Source organism: Scophthalmus maximus, chromosome 6, assembly GCF_022379125.1.
Source record: "Scophthalmus maximus strain ysfricsl-2021 chromosome 6, ASM2237912v1, whole genome shotgun sequence".
Classification (NCBI taxonomy): domain Eukaryota; kingdom Metazoa; phylum Chordata; class Actinopteri; order Pleuronectiformes; family Scophthalmidae; genus Scophthalmus; species Scophthalmus maximus.
Window position 1 is genome coordinate 19,077,681 of NC_061520.1, and position 15,647 is coordinate 19,093,327.

The window sequence follows — 15,647 nt, forward strand, 5'->3', positions numbered from 1 at the left end:
CTGAAAAAAGGTCAGAACTCAAATGAAAAGCTTTACAAGCTCACGCACTTGTTTAAACCAAGCTCGTGGCCTTGTGAAGTCACATTACAAGCGCCAGAAGTTGATGGTGATCTGCCAGCCATTTACAGTTGCACATAACATACACAATACAAATGAGCGCTTTGTAAAATGCAAAACGGTATGTTGTTAATCTACTTCCGTGTGAGACACTTTGTTGTTGAGCCGCAGCCGCCAGTTGACGGCTTTTCCGCTGGTGGTGAAGAAGAGACAAGCGCCCACTTTCATAAGGAAGGAAGAGTTTGACAGTTTGATTTTTCAAATTTGATCCAGTGTTTTAGACACCAACGACTGCACTGCTCAGGTTTTCATTATGTGACACTCCTGACTGACAGCTCGTCCACTGCACGCCCACCTACACCTACAACCACGCACGGACGGACCAGCTGTCAGTCACGCTGCATCCACGCGCCTATGTAAACGGTGCTTTATCGTCTATTTTACTCTAAATGGGAGCATCCTTTACAAAATGAACATCATGCTGTATTTGAGAAGACTTTAAACTAGAGATTGAGACTCCAGACTCCCCTGGAAAATGTTTACTGACGTCATAAATCAAGTGAGATGTAGGGCCATTTTCTCATAGACTTCTGTAGAAGCAGACTTGTTTTTGCAACCAGGAAGTCGCCATCTGCTGGTGATTCCAGAGAATAACGGCTTCAGGCATTTCCGCACTGGCTTCATTTTCTGTAACCGGTGACTACGTCCATTTTCATATACTGTCTATGTTGGACATATATCTGCAAGAACATGCAGGTAGGTCCAACAAAAGAAATGCAACATGTGTAACCATTTTGGGCTTATTAACTCAGCCAGCAACTTTTAATTTCTATTATTTCGGTGCCTTCTTTGAGTCTGGTATCCATCTTTCATAATATATTAATGATTCGCTCAGTAGATTTTTCCAAACTAGGCGCTAATTGACGGAGATTTTTATCTGAAACAGCTTTAGTACATCAACCATTAATGGCAGTTTAACATTGTTCCGTAATTGTAATACTGATTGGCAGTAAAAAAAACGAATAATAAAAATGAATACTTCCATTCACTCGTCCATTCATTATGGAAGAAGGTGAGTCAGTAGTGCACACGGAGCGTGTTCCTTTCTCCTTCATGACGCTCTCTGCTCTGCTCTCTCCTGTGCTTGCTCGCAGTCTGTTGGACATCCTGCTGACACTATTTTAGCCCCTTTCACAAGGGTGTGCTGACCGCAGCCTGCCTTTGTAGTTTGTATACTAAATGCACAGCAGAGAAGGATCCCTCCTGGGCCTGCGGTTTCCTGAAACAAGCCATCTGCAACTGCTCCGCTCTCGCCGTGGCCTTGGGAAAGATGACAGGCACAAATAAAGTGGATTCATATACTGTATAGACCTCAACCAAGAATTCATTCATTTTGTCGTCCTGCTGTGGACAGAATTACTTCGACCCGTAAAACCTTTTTTTATGGGTTCCACTCATGGCAATTAAAGTCTGTCGAGGTCTATTTTTTTCAAACGGCTGAGACAAATGGATGATCAAAATCCACTCTCAGGTTTCACATTCTTGCTCTCCTTTTCCTCTTTCCTTTTCTTATTCTTAAAATGCTCTCTGTCCATGTAACCCCGGGACCCATCTTTAGTGTCTGCATGTCCGGGAGTCACAGGAGTTGGTGCTGAGGGAAAGCGATGAGTTTTAAACCGCCGGGAAGCTTCCGGAACAAAGCGATCACTTTACATATGATTCACTGATGCGCCGCAGGACAATAGCCAGCAAGGCCGTTCCTAATCTTCACTACAGATACTGAGTGTGTTCTGGGAAGTTTCAGTCTGTGATGAGAAGGAAACAGGAAAGAATGACAGTGGAAGGAAGGGAGAGAGTAGAAGAGCGGAAATCCTATTTGGCAGGACAAGTGCCATTTTGCTCCAGAAATTTCAGATGCAATGAAAAGTGATTTAGAAACTTTCGAGGCTGCAAAAACAGATATAATAATTTGCTTATGACTGATGTGGTATCATACAGAGACATGACATTGTTCAGCATTAAGCACCACAATTCTGACTGTTTAGTGTGATAAACTATAGACCCCCACAAAGAATGGCATAAACTGTACCCTCATACTGCTGTGGACTTTGTAAACAAACCCATAATTGTGGAGTTTACGGAGGCATCACTGTCATTCACTGCCCTGCAAGTGCATGGTGAATCAAAATGTTACACGGCACACTTTGAGTATAAAACACTGCAATGACGGTTCAAACCAGTAAACTCTCCAGTCCATTCATAAAAAGTCAGTCTCTTCTGGTGAGAGCAGCCAGCTGTTGACTGACAATTAACAGACGCCGGTGAACAATACGAACTGACAGATCAGCTCAAAACAACAATGACACTTCTTGAACGTGCCTGCAGACCTCCTGTCTCACTTTATCAAAATCACAACCCATTTCAATTGTCCCTTGGATCCAGCAGCTTTACTATTCAATCATTAAAAAACCACAGTGTCATCACAACCACAGTTTACAGTATGAACCTCGAATCCAATATGACCAACCCTGTCATTTTGTCGCGCTCAAACTGAGAATTTCTTCAGAATCACAACTGAACACTTCAAGCTCATGGAAAGGGCTGCATCCAACAGAACCGCACGACGCCGCAGCCAAATTCCTTCGGCATTGTTGAAATCAGGGCGCATTACAATAAAGCCAGTATATAACTGTATCATATTAAAATTTCAGAGGCATAAACTTGTCATCCCTTGTTCCATAGTTGGATTTACAAAAAGGCCCATTCATAAAAAAAAAAAGCACTATCTTTTATTATTTCTGATTTGCTTGCCAAGCCAGGGGGGTCTGGAAGAGGCTTGAGCTGCTGGTGGAGACACTGCTATTGTGCATCAGTGTCAACATACACTTTGAGACTAACTGGACCGTATCCTAAAAAGACCTCACAACATACAGCTTATAAATATCCGTCGACGATTGGTACAAAACAATGAATTTCACAAAATACGCACTCACATCAAGAGCGGCAGCACGGTCTGCTGCAGCTTTCCCCACAGACCTCATGCACCCCGCAGAGCCCGAGTGGCTACACATGGACTGGGCCATCAAATGAACAACAGATGCACCCAATTACATCCTGTCCATCTCATTCGTTTAAAGCTTTTAACCTTAATGAGTCCTGATAAGGCAGCCGTTGAGTGCCCTGCAGGGTAAAGGGCAGTTATGAACCAACCCAACACCCTCACGCTAAGATTATTCAACAAGAGTCAGTTCAGTCAGATGTGATGGATTTATTCTTTTGTTTTTCTTCGTGTCATGTTGTTGTCTCTCAGTTTGCTGAGAAAAACTGGCTATTGTCCTCCGAGGGAAGGACAGAGCAACACCTGTGTCGTGACGCTGGTGTTGCCACAGATTTTGGTCTAATTACAGATTTCAAATGTTCATTTAAGTGCTCCTTTTACAGATTTGTCTTGACATTGCTGATTGAATGGCTCTTGGATTTCCATTGAATAGCCAAATGTTTTTAAAAGGGTCCCCCTTGGAAGCATTTCACTGTGGTCGTCATTGTGGAAGTACTAACAAAATAATTCAACAATATCCCATTAATGCTTTTACATTTTTTTTTCTTTCTTTGACCATTAAATGCACAAATGTTTTCTTGCCTGTGCCTTTTTTTTCAGAGATCTAACAAGTATGAAAGTCAATCGTTATGTTGACGCAGGGAAATATGAGAAAATGAGCATTTGCAGATGAAACCACACATTTGATGCTTGTGTTATTGTGTGTCCTTAAATGCCATGAAGTGAAGCATAAGTATTTTCCATGCAGGCGCTGTGTGAGGCTGCAGACACTGACATCAGTCTCCTTTTCTTTCACTGTCTGGTTGTAATAAAGCTGCAGAGATTAAGTCAGCAGTGCCCTCTGAACCTGTGGCATCTGTTTTAGATGCTGAGATAAGCTCGGTAATGCTCTGCCGGCTTTAATGACATTAACAATACAGTATATGACACATATCAGTCTCGGTGAGTTTTCATGACAGATTTACCAAACAGAAGAGTTGGCAGAGGTAAAGACAAATCACCATTTCATTTCACTGTAACAATAATGGAACATTAAGACCGTTTCATGTTGTAGCTGTAAAGAGATTTACAAAGTCAATTTCACTTTGCGCATGTCCTTCATCATGTCACTCCATCCTGCTGGATCTTGTCAGCATGAGAGCTTTGGTGGGCAGCTACTTCCAGTGTTTATAAGAAGGTCTGCCTGACCCTGATATGGGCTGGATGTGGCAGCCCAGGGGAGCAGGGACAGGCACCCTCCCATCCTGCCTGCTGAATGGAAATCAAATGGGAGATTACATCTTCAAACAGCCAAGTATCATACTACTACGTACTCAAATCTTAAAGCCAAAGACACTCTGTATACTCACCATATCCTTTCACAGGAATCATCCATCCCCCCACCCCCCATGATCCCCGCCCCCTTGCAGGAGTGACGGCACTGCTGGTGGACAAATCGTTTCCAGCTCAGGTCACATTTGGGATTTTTAATCTGAGGGAAGTCCAGATGTGCTCGAGCTAAAAAAAAGAAAAGAAAAAACACACGCAAGCGGCGTCTCGTATATTCGTGAGCATCGTTGCTTGTCGATGCAATGTCTTATTCTCTGCGAGCAGAGAAAGGGTGTGCAAACCTTAGACAGAAAAGTGCACACGGAGCAAGATGTACGGTACAACTTGGAAAACTGAACTAACATGTGTCACTTCAATCTTACCAGCAGGTTGCACACTGTTATGTCAGAGAATTTCAGTTAGCGAGAGGTTTTCTGAGATAAATGGTAAATGGACTGTGTTTATGAAGCACTTAGCTTTACAGAACACGTCTCATTCAAACGGCGCTGCCATTTGCCACGTTTTTTTTCACATTCATACACTGCCAGGAGTGCCACCAGAGGCAATTTATGGTTAAGTGTCTCGCCCAAGCACTGGTGGAAGCTGAGATCGAACCTCCGACCTTCGGGTTGGTGGACAACCGACTCAACCTCCTGTGCCACAGTGTCTCCATCCAAAATGCCGATGATCTTTTAAAAAATACTGTTGCACAAAATACCTCACCTACCATCACTAAAAATATGATTTGCTGTGCGTGTGCGCGTGTGTATGTGCGTGTGTGAGAAGATATCAGTGTTCCAATGGCAGTGTTTCTAAGAAAGCGCTGAGAGGACCTGGCATGAGCTCATAAGTGGAGAAGAGCTGAGCCATATGGTGCGTCACTTTAAAACAAGACATCATGGGAACAGCCAGTTGAGAACTGAGAGTTCCCAGAGGAAAACAACAGACTGTGCCACTGCAGAGGAATGTGAATGTCCATGTTTGCACACCCCTTATATAACAGATGTATGCGCATAAACACTGCAGAAGGGACTATTATTTGAGGAGTTAGTTAATTAGTATGTATGGCGTGTGTATATACTGTGTGTGAATGCATGGTAACTGGAACTGTAAGATTGAATGATTGGGTATGACATGTAAACATTATTATCCTTACAGGCTTTGTCGTGTATATCATTTCAGCGATGTGGGTGACTGGGTTGAATGTATGCTTTTAATGCACTTGCATACTGTATTACGGTTTATCTTAATACAGTACAGCATATATATATATATAAATATATATATATATATATATATATATATATATATATATATATATATATATATACAAATTTGGAAACTTTTACCTGCAAAATGATCAAGAAAAATAATTCATGCACCTTTTCAGATAGAGAAGCAGGATATTCTCTTCAGCATACGCACCTGCTATTGAGTAATGGACTATATTATTCTCATCTTAAGGCAAACTCATAGCGATTAAAAATCTCTTTTTCAAGAGAGGCCTGAGAACAGTTTTTCACTTACAGCAACAAAAGATAAAACAAATTACAGACAGCAAGCGTACACAACAGACAAAAATACAAGAATGGAAAACTAAAGGCAGTTGCAAGATTCAGTAAAGTGTTCTAATAATAACTGTTTGAATTCTCCAAGTGAAATGAGACTATTCGGTTTGAAGTGGGTTTGTAATTCATTCCATTTAAAAGCTGCATAATAGTTGAAACCAGTTTTTCCAAGATTAGTGTGAATGCTGGGAATGTCCAAAGTGAAATAGTTGGCGGATCTTGTTCTGTTGTTACTGGTTTTAACAGAAATGGGTGATGTAAGATAATCTGGCAGTTGTAACAGTAAAGCTTCATATATAAATAACATGATGTGAATATTTCTTCTTGATTCTAGTGCTGTCCAACCAACACTGCGATAGAGAGAGGGGGGTCAACTTAAGCGCTGTGAAGATGGCGGCCATCACATCTGTTGACGCTGATCGAGTCCAGAGAAAGAATCCATTTCAGGGGACCTGCGAATTCTTCTGCAGAGTGAAGCAGCGAGTGGTTTCCATCTTTAAAGGTCAATAACAAAAAAGCATTAGAACAACCCTCTGATAAATGTTCTCTCTTTCCACTGAGGCAGGATGTGACCTTATTGTTTGGTAAAGAAATACATAAATTGTGTTCGATAAAATAGCAGAATAAAAAAATGATTATTATATTTACTAATTATTTTGGCAATTACAAACGCTCGCAAACTCAGTTATGCATGAATTCATTTATGTCAATTAATGTCAATGCAGGGTGGAACATTTACTATTTTTACATTTCAAAATGCAGTAACAAAGTGTTTAAAAAGTAGTATTAAAAAAAGGGTTCACCTGTCTTCGATCCTCAGGCGGTGAGTTCCATACCTGGTGGCCTCAGACAGTAAAGGCCCGGTCACCTTTAGTGATAAGCCGAGGTTTTGGAACCATTAGTGTGACAGATGATCTCGTTCAGGCTCACAGGGATTTGGCGGATCACAGGTATCGGCAGCAGCCTGAACCTTTAAAGCTGTAACAAACAGGCACTTTTAAAATCAATTTTTAAAGGGGCCGGAGAGATCGGTGTGATGTGGTCACTTTTCTTAAAATGTAATAAAAGCCTGGCAGCAGTGTTTCTGTGTGAGCTGTGTTGCAGTAGGCCAGTCTGAAGGAGAAGCGTGAATGACGAAAAAGCATGGATGACCTTTTCCTGATCTGCAGATTAAATGAATGATCTGATCTTGGCTAAATATCACAGTTGTACAAAGCATGAGGGCATAACTTCGGTCAACTGACTTTCAAAGGACCACTCTGTGTCAAAGAAAAACATCAAGTGATGTAAGAAGTATCTCTCTGGTGCGGCGCTAGACCCGTGCAGGCAGAGACGGCAGGACCATTCTCAAAGGGCCCTTCTGCTAAAGTCATTTCTGAATTCACAACTGTGCAATAGCCGCTATATTCTATCTATAAACAAACATAAAAAGTCATTTATTGAGCCGAGCAAGAAAGTGTCCTAAGAAAACTTACAGTGAGGCCACAATGTCAGACTAACACTGGGAAAAGAAAATTGATCACCAACCTAAAAAAAAGAATTACTTAAATTGATGTCACACAGATGAAACAAGGTTTTTCAAATCAAAGTTGTCAATTGTCTTAACTTGTAACTTTTCAAAGTCTAACACTAACATAGGACCCATCATATTTTGTTAAAAAAAAGTTTGTGCAAACCTCTTCCAACTAATATACAACACAAAGATTTACTGAGCAGTTACAGAACTTATTTACTGTGGACTTTGAGATGTATTTTGAGCATGAACATAGATGGTGGCACGGTGCTTGTTTATCTGAAACTGTTTATATGCAACTGCCTTCTTGTCTTCCACTGCGTTTCAATCTTTGAGTGCATACTGAGCCCTAAAGTTAGGGTGAGTGTACATATGTAAATACAATAAATAAGATCAGTTGACAACGAGGTAGGAAAAAGGAAGGACGGGGAGCAGGAGGCAATTAAAGGAAGTGGGAGGGAGACGAGGGAAAAGAAAAGAAAATAATCTCGTCCCACTGGCCTTCGGAAATAATACTGGATATGTGGGATATGGTGGCTCCAATAGGGGATTCTCAAATGTCATCCATTTCTCTACACCAACAACTGAGGAAACAGGACTGTGTGGGACATTTGTACCAGGTGATATTTTGAAAAATTACTTACTTCAATTTTAAAAAATTCATCGGATGAAAAGCCTCTCTTGGCTTTAAAAAAGCAGCCTCAATTCTTTGAAAATGTCAGTAAAATGTTGTCATGCTGTTGGGACATCCTGAGTTGCTTGTCCGCCATCATGACACACGACATGTTAAAACAAACAAGCAGTTGTTTGCAGCACACCCGATGCTCAGTTTTGATGCCCCGTCTGTCAGGTTGGGTTATTATTTGACTGATACTGTGTAGTCAGATCCCGACATTAACGAGAAGCATGATGTTGCTATGGCGACACACAATAATGTAGGGCAGATGTCGAGGTGGGCAGTGGGACATACAAAGTGTCGGACTTTAACGTGTCCACAGCTGGTTTCTCTTGACCATGACTACAATGTCCTTAACCTTCATCAGGTATGTGTATTTATCTAACCAAACTGTAAGAATAAAGCTGGCGTATGAATGAGTGAATATTCATATCGTCTTACGTCAGACAACTTATTCTGCTGTTCCGGCATGTTGTTGTTTTAGGTTAGAGACTTTCAATTCCATCACAACTGTTGGCCTTTAGTGCCAAGTGGAATGTGGCATTCACAGGCCAAATCCTTAAAATTGATGATCAAGGCTCGAGGGCCAACTTTGTTTGGAGGATGCACGAAAACAGGCTTGCATGCACTGCTCATGAACACTCACACACAGACACACACATTGTGGACATTAGCTTCCAGCCCCTTTGCCAATAATGCTGTGGTTTCTGCATTGTTATCAATAGGTCCTTGGGAAGTTATGAAATAGACTAAATAGTCTAGCCCTGTTTGATATACACTCGTTCTCCTTTTCCTGTTTTCGCCTCCATTTGATGTGTCTAGTCACCGGTCTCATGGCCAGGTGGACGATCGGACCACCTCCCAATGTTCATATCTGCATCTGCTTTCCTGCAACTCCCGCACACAGACTGATATTCGATGATACATTCTGGCCATGATACATGCTGACGTGGAACAACAGGCAGGATCAAAAGAATCAGAAATCACAAAACTTGGAATGAGCCCAGTTGAAATCCACTGATCACTTTGAAAGGAAGATGAAAGACAAGCGTTCTAGGGGCGGTACAGTGGAACCACGGCGACCTTGTTAGTTATCGCCTGGTATCAATCAACCAGTCCATGTTATAGACTTGTTCCATTTCTCCAAACCCAAGATGGTTTGTTTGAGATATGCAAGACCTTCCACAGAACTTTATGCGTTTACAGCCTCAAAATGAGCATGGGCTGCTGTTCTGTCATTATCCTTCTTTTTTTAAACATAAATTCCAACTTCCATCTCAAAAACTTCAATACATTTGTGAACATGGGACAGTTTAGCCTGTGTGCAGTGCGCTGTTGTTTGTAAGTATTTCCCAAACCGCTAAAAGGGCTCAAATGGAGATTCTCAACATTCTTTTCTAAATCTGTTTGTCATGGGCTTGTTGACTGATTAACAAAGACATATAAAACCTTTTTAAAGCAAGCAAACAGGATTTCACCCTTTTATCTTGTGAGGAGAGCCATTGGTGCAACCGCCCACACGGGATGGGTGAATGAGTTTGTGCTGAACTCCGTTGGGGGTTTTTTTCCGCCCACTTTGGGACAGCTGCATCTATTTTTTTGTAATTAGGATGTTTTAATTTGGCTCATACTTTCATGTCGGGTGGAAGCATGGCCGCGGCGGAGCCCCGCTCTGTGAGAGCGCAGAGGAGACAAGGGATTTAAACAGTGCCAGAAGAACTGCGGTTGGCAAAACCACAAACCGCTGACGCATTTTATCTGTCTGCAACACTCTGCGAGTGCATCCGCGACGAACCTTTCCTTTTGCCATTGTGCAGTAATCATAGTCATGGCACCTTTTTTTCCCCCCAAAAAAACTTCACTTGCCTCGGTGAGCCGTGCGAACGAACATGCCTGAACCGGAGTGAGCCGGTCGTTGAGCAATTGAATAAACGGATGTGCAATGGGTAACGATATGACGACCTGGAGCGGGGCCCTCGTGTGGAGGATGTATTGCTAATTCTTCCTTCCTGGCTTTACTCGGGGCTGCGGCATTGTGTCGGAGCAGTTTTCATCAGCAGCTTTTACTACCGTAGGTGGAGGTATGTGACACATGCCTAACAGAAGGCTAAGGTCAGCCATGTTGGCACTGGCCCCATTGCAAGGGGGAAAAAAGCTTGACCGTCATACCAGCCACAGGCAACCCTCCTGGTTCCAATGCACTCTCGGGCATACAAGTGAGATAAGTGGGCACTCTGTGTGCGCTTGTCAATTCCCAGAAATGTCATGTTTCCTTCACAAGGCCACAGAGAGAAGATAAGGATTCGACATCTTTGACCATGGTGACCACACACCACATTTTGTCATACCAATGGATAATAACTGCATCACATTCGATAACTGTAGAGGAAACCTGAATGAACGTACAGTGAAACTGCCATGGCTTGCTGTCAAAACACCCAACAGCGTGGATGTGACCACAGAAATCCAGAGAAAAGGAAAAACCAATCCTCAAATTAACTGCAACACGACGCAACAGTAGAGTATATAGAAGATGTTTGTCACTGGACTGTGATTGTTGGCAAAGAGCAGAGACACTCAACCACATCTTCACAGGTTCAGTTACACAGAGTGGTGAGGATTTCTTTTTTCAAATTGGGCAATACTGCAGTTTTCAACGGTTCACCACTGCCAATTACATTTGCTGTGTAGTAGCACCAGAAACGTGCAGGAGCTGTAGGTTGTTATTGTTTTAATAATCTGAAGGCCACTTCGCACCATTACCTCAGTTCATGTCAGGGATATCTACGTCTGAAGTGTGCAAAACCTCATCCTGCCGGCCTGCTGACAACTTGTCCGAAATAATCAGCAACAAGGGGAGAAAGACGTGTTCCTTGAGGAAAAGCTGGACCGATAATTACAAAGGGAAAACACACACACACACAGATGGAGATGGGAAGCGCAAGTAGTAAGAGCAGCTTTATTTACGGCTCTGTTGGAGGAGGGATGACCTCACAGACCAGCTGCATCTCGTAGGGAGCATTGGAACAGGAGTAAAAGGGAGGAGGGAGAAAGAGAGGAGTCAGATCAGAGATCATTTCTCATTCCCCAGACTCAGCTTCAAAGTCCTGCAAACACAGCAGGGAGGTAGAGCCACGAACATGGCCGCCAAACTAACACACACACACACACACACACACACGCACGCGGGAGCAGACGCAAACATGTTGAACATGCAGACGCAGCTTGGGGTCACTGACAGAAACAAGCTGGAGCCCGTCTGTGAAAAGAGCTCTCTGGGGTTAAGAGGCGAAGAGAGCCGAGGAACATGGGTGCGTCTCTATTTGGAAGCAGTCCCTGCTTTTCAAAAATTGAACAGGACAGAACCAGATGACAGGCGCCGGCCGGCAGCTCGGGTCCGAGCGCGACCATTTTCATCGGTGGCTCGCGGGGCACAGGGGGCCGGGCCGTGGAGCTGCCCCGTGTCAGCCCCGTAACAGAGCAGACCCTGGCCGGGGTGTGAACAGGATGTCTTATCAAGAGCAGGAACATGACAGAAACAACACATGACACTGTGACACATATTGTACGCACATATCATGTACTGCTTTGTAAATAATATATATATATGAGTTTGAAAAGTGGCTCTGTGGACCCGATCCATCGCCATGACAGCTTTTCATTACAAAACCTGAAAGTAAAAAAAAAAAAATCGCCACAGGTTTTCAACACCGGCAGGGAGCACGACAGTCCTCCTTTTCCCTCGGCCCCAGTGTTATATTCCCACAGTAGGTTGTTGCTATTTCACATTCCTCAAAGGTATTGTCCCATTTTTGTGCCGAGGTATACACCAGAGGTTTTACCAGTAAGTGGTGTAATGAGCAGGGCTTGACAGAGGAGAATTAATGCCCGCAGAGTCTCTCTGTTGGGGACAGACGAGGGGCCAATGCAGAGGCCCTTTGTCCCCGCCAGCAGGTCCCAAATCACCATCCAAACACCGAGGCCAGCAACCAAGTTCCAAGCATCGTCCGGAGTGTTGGGCCAGCACAAGAGTCCTGCGGCACAACAGATTTGTACCCTCACAAAGCCTGGGTTTAAATCCTCAGATTAGCCATTTGTAAAATCTGGATCTCATCACAAAACACTTCCCTCCGAACCCCAGTGTGGAGTGGGAGCCATAACAGCTAAGCCGACCTCAAGCCTTCGCCAATAACACTGGGTACGACCACGACGACGTGGGAAGTTTGGTCGGGTTATTTGAAATCTGCAACTCACATAAATGGACCGACAGAGGAAGCGGGGTTGCAAACAGGAATTAGGAGCAATAATCATGAAAACAGACCAAAAAAATTCAAGCCGTTGAGCCCAAACATTCAAATTTACACTCATAGGAGCTAATAGCGGCTCACTAGTGCATCTATCCTCCACTCTCAGACATTGTTTCCACACAGATCCAAGCGTCCACCCACAAAGATGAAAGATAGTTCCTCTAAACAGCTTCACTGCCAGGGTGGGAGGCTAAACGAGAGCCTGGTGGCGTGGCAGAGGACTGGAGGGGCAGATGAAAAGCTCTGTAGGCTGATAAGGAAGCCGGGCAGACTGGATGATGAGAAACCAGAAACCTGACCTGTAATGGGGAACTGAAATGGCGATTTACTGGGTCTGCCTGCGTGCTCCTGGCTGTGGTTGACTCGAGTGACAAGGCCACCTAGGGAGAGGGAAGGAGAGGGACAGAACCAGAGGAGGGGGATATAAGTTGGGGTACGATGGAGCTGCAGAGAGAGAGACAGAGAGAGATCGGTCAGTTTGACGAAGCAGTATGGATTGTGAACACTGTAACTTCACCGCAACCTCACACATCACTGGAGAGGCTTCCCTTTTGCTCAAACTGACGAGCAGTATCAATTTTGATCCTGGAGATATCACAGCGGAAACATTAGGGGAAGGCAGAGAAGGACGAGGAGGAGACGAAGAAAAGAGAGAAAGAGCGAGAGATGAAAAAAGGAATCCTGCCACATCTTCCCTGCAAATTCACCCAGGTCTCACCCTGATCACGTCTCTACCTCCCCTACCTCCTTCCCCCCTCTGTGTCCCTGTCTTCAATCTCACAGGGCCTCAGATCCCCCTGCCTGCACACACACACACACACACACACACACACACACAACCTCCCACGCAACCCCATACGACTTGTGCTCCTGGCCCCATTGTACCAAGCTGATAGCGTGAACATCCAGGGAATGTGCCTTCTTCAAAACACTCTCTCTTCTAATTAAAAGGAAAGCGGGGAGGTGGTCTCTGATTCCCCCTCTTTCCCTCCTCGCAGCTCTACCACCAGGGTTTGTGGAGGAAGAGGAGATGAGGAAGAGGAACTGAAAGAATGGTGCTGGTAAACTGTGGGATCAGCCGCCATGAGACGGACCAGGAGCAGCTGTGGAAAAGTCTTTTGTGAAGACTACTGTTCACATTTGAATGAGCTGCAACTAGAAAGTGTAAAGCACATAAATATTACTTTGTTTTTTTTATTATTTTTTAAAAATCTCAACAGAATTATTATTCTACGCGACACTTTTATATGCATTTCAAACTCGTGTGCGTTTTGTGTGTGTGTGTGTGTGTGTGTGTGTGAGGAGGAAGCTGAGTCAGCGTGGAGCGGCTTATTTGACCACTGTCGGTATGATGGAAGCGTTCAAACACTCAAGGCCCCAAAACTGCTCTGATGGCTGATGATGATAATCCCCGGTGACCTCCATGTCTGACATCATCACTGTCAGACAGAGGTCGGGGGGGGGGGGGTGTGTGTGTGTGTGTGTGTGTGTGTGTGTGTGTGTGTGTGTGTCTGTGTGTGTGCGTCATAGGTCCTCATTGTATGCGTTAAATAAAGTGAAGTACATATTCATGCATCTAGAATGACTCATGCTCCATTGTAAAGTTTCACTGTTGGTGCAAAGTTAAGTGAGGTGTTTTTGCATACATTCCAAAAAAAAGCTATGCTGCCTCATAAGTGATAATTTTACAAGATGGCAAAATGCAGAGAATTACAGGTAAAATGTATCCACTTTAGGAATGGAACGTCAAGATGTAAAAACTACGATAGAATGGCCATACGTTAGGTTTATTTGTACAAAATAAGGCATGTGTAACACACTGATTGAAGACACTTTCCATCCAGGTGCCAGATTAATATGCTGAAAATACAACCAGTAAATATGATCCAATTGTTTTTAAGGGTTGCATGCGTTTATATGTCTAGTATCACTACACTGTGATTGATTGATTGATGAAATGTTGATTTCGAATATGTAAATAATGAACATTATATGTGGGTTATGTATAAAATAAAGAAATGATTGCTTTTTATCGTTATGAAATTATCCTTATGACTACATTATTTTACCTGCTCTGTCCTATATTATAACACATGCAGTTTTTTACCTGTTGAAATACCTTTGAATGAGCCATACAACCCATAAAACACAGTATATCACCTGCCAAAAAGGTCAGAAATCAGTTTCTGGAGGACGATCACTTTTTGGCACCACACCGGTCACTCACATGATAAAGCAGCTACCGCCATCTACTGGGGATCGCCCCACAAATACTGATGGCGAAATCAGGTGCATTTCCCCTGTTTACAAAAGTCATCTGGCACCTGGATGGAAAGTGTCTTCATTCAGTGTGTTACACATGCCTTATTTTGTACAAATTAACATATCATGTAGGTTTTACATCTTGAGGTTTCATTCCGAGACATTATACTTGTAATTCTCTGTATTTTGCCATCTTGTAAAAGAATCACTTATGATGCAGCTTAGCTTTTTTTTGAATGTATGCAGAGGCACTTCACTTTATGAGGACAATTATAAAACATTCTGAATACATTATAATAATAACCCTACGAATGCTGTCATAATGCACTAAAGATATGGGCTTCATAGAAAGTGTTACCCAAATTTTATTTAGCAGGTTTCATCATTCGTCTTTTGCGTGAGAGATTAAATGGAAATTTCTACAATTACATTAAAACCCTGAATACAAATTCATAACTTTATCACCTTTAGATACAAAAAAAATCAACCATTTACATTTTAAAAGAAGTAAGACAATAGAAGGAATTACCTCTAACTGATGGTCTGAGTCAAACCACAAATAAAACATAATGAAATGTCCCACAAGTACAACAGTGGCTCTGACAAAAACATAAACCAACTTCCATAAATGCAGTGACGTCACACTGATGCTGGACTTGTACCAGAGGCACAAAAACCAGAGCAGAGTAGTAAACTCCACGATCCAGCAAACGTCACAGCACTTGTGCTCCTGAGAGCGTTCACAGGCCTGGTACGTCAGCAGGCTGAAGTATGAGCGGGAAACCTTTGGGCAGACGCACCCGTGGCCTGCACGCATGAGGACTCACTCTGTGAGACATGCAATACCGGGAAGGGTCACGGAGATTATTTGTACAGAACTGAATGCTTTGTGTACATG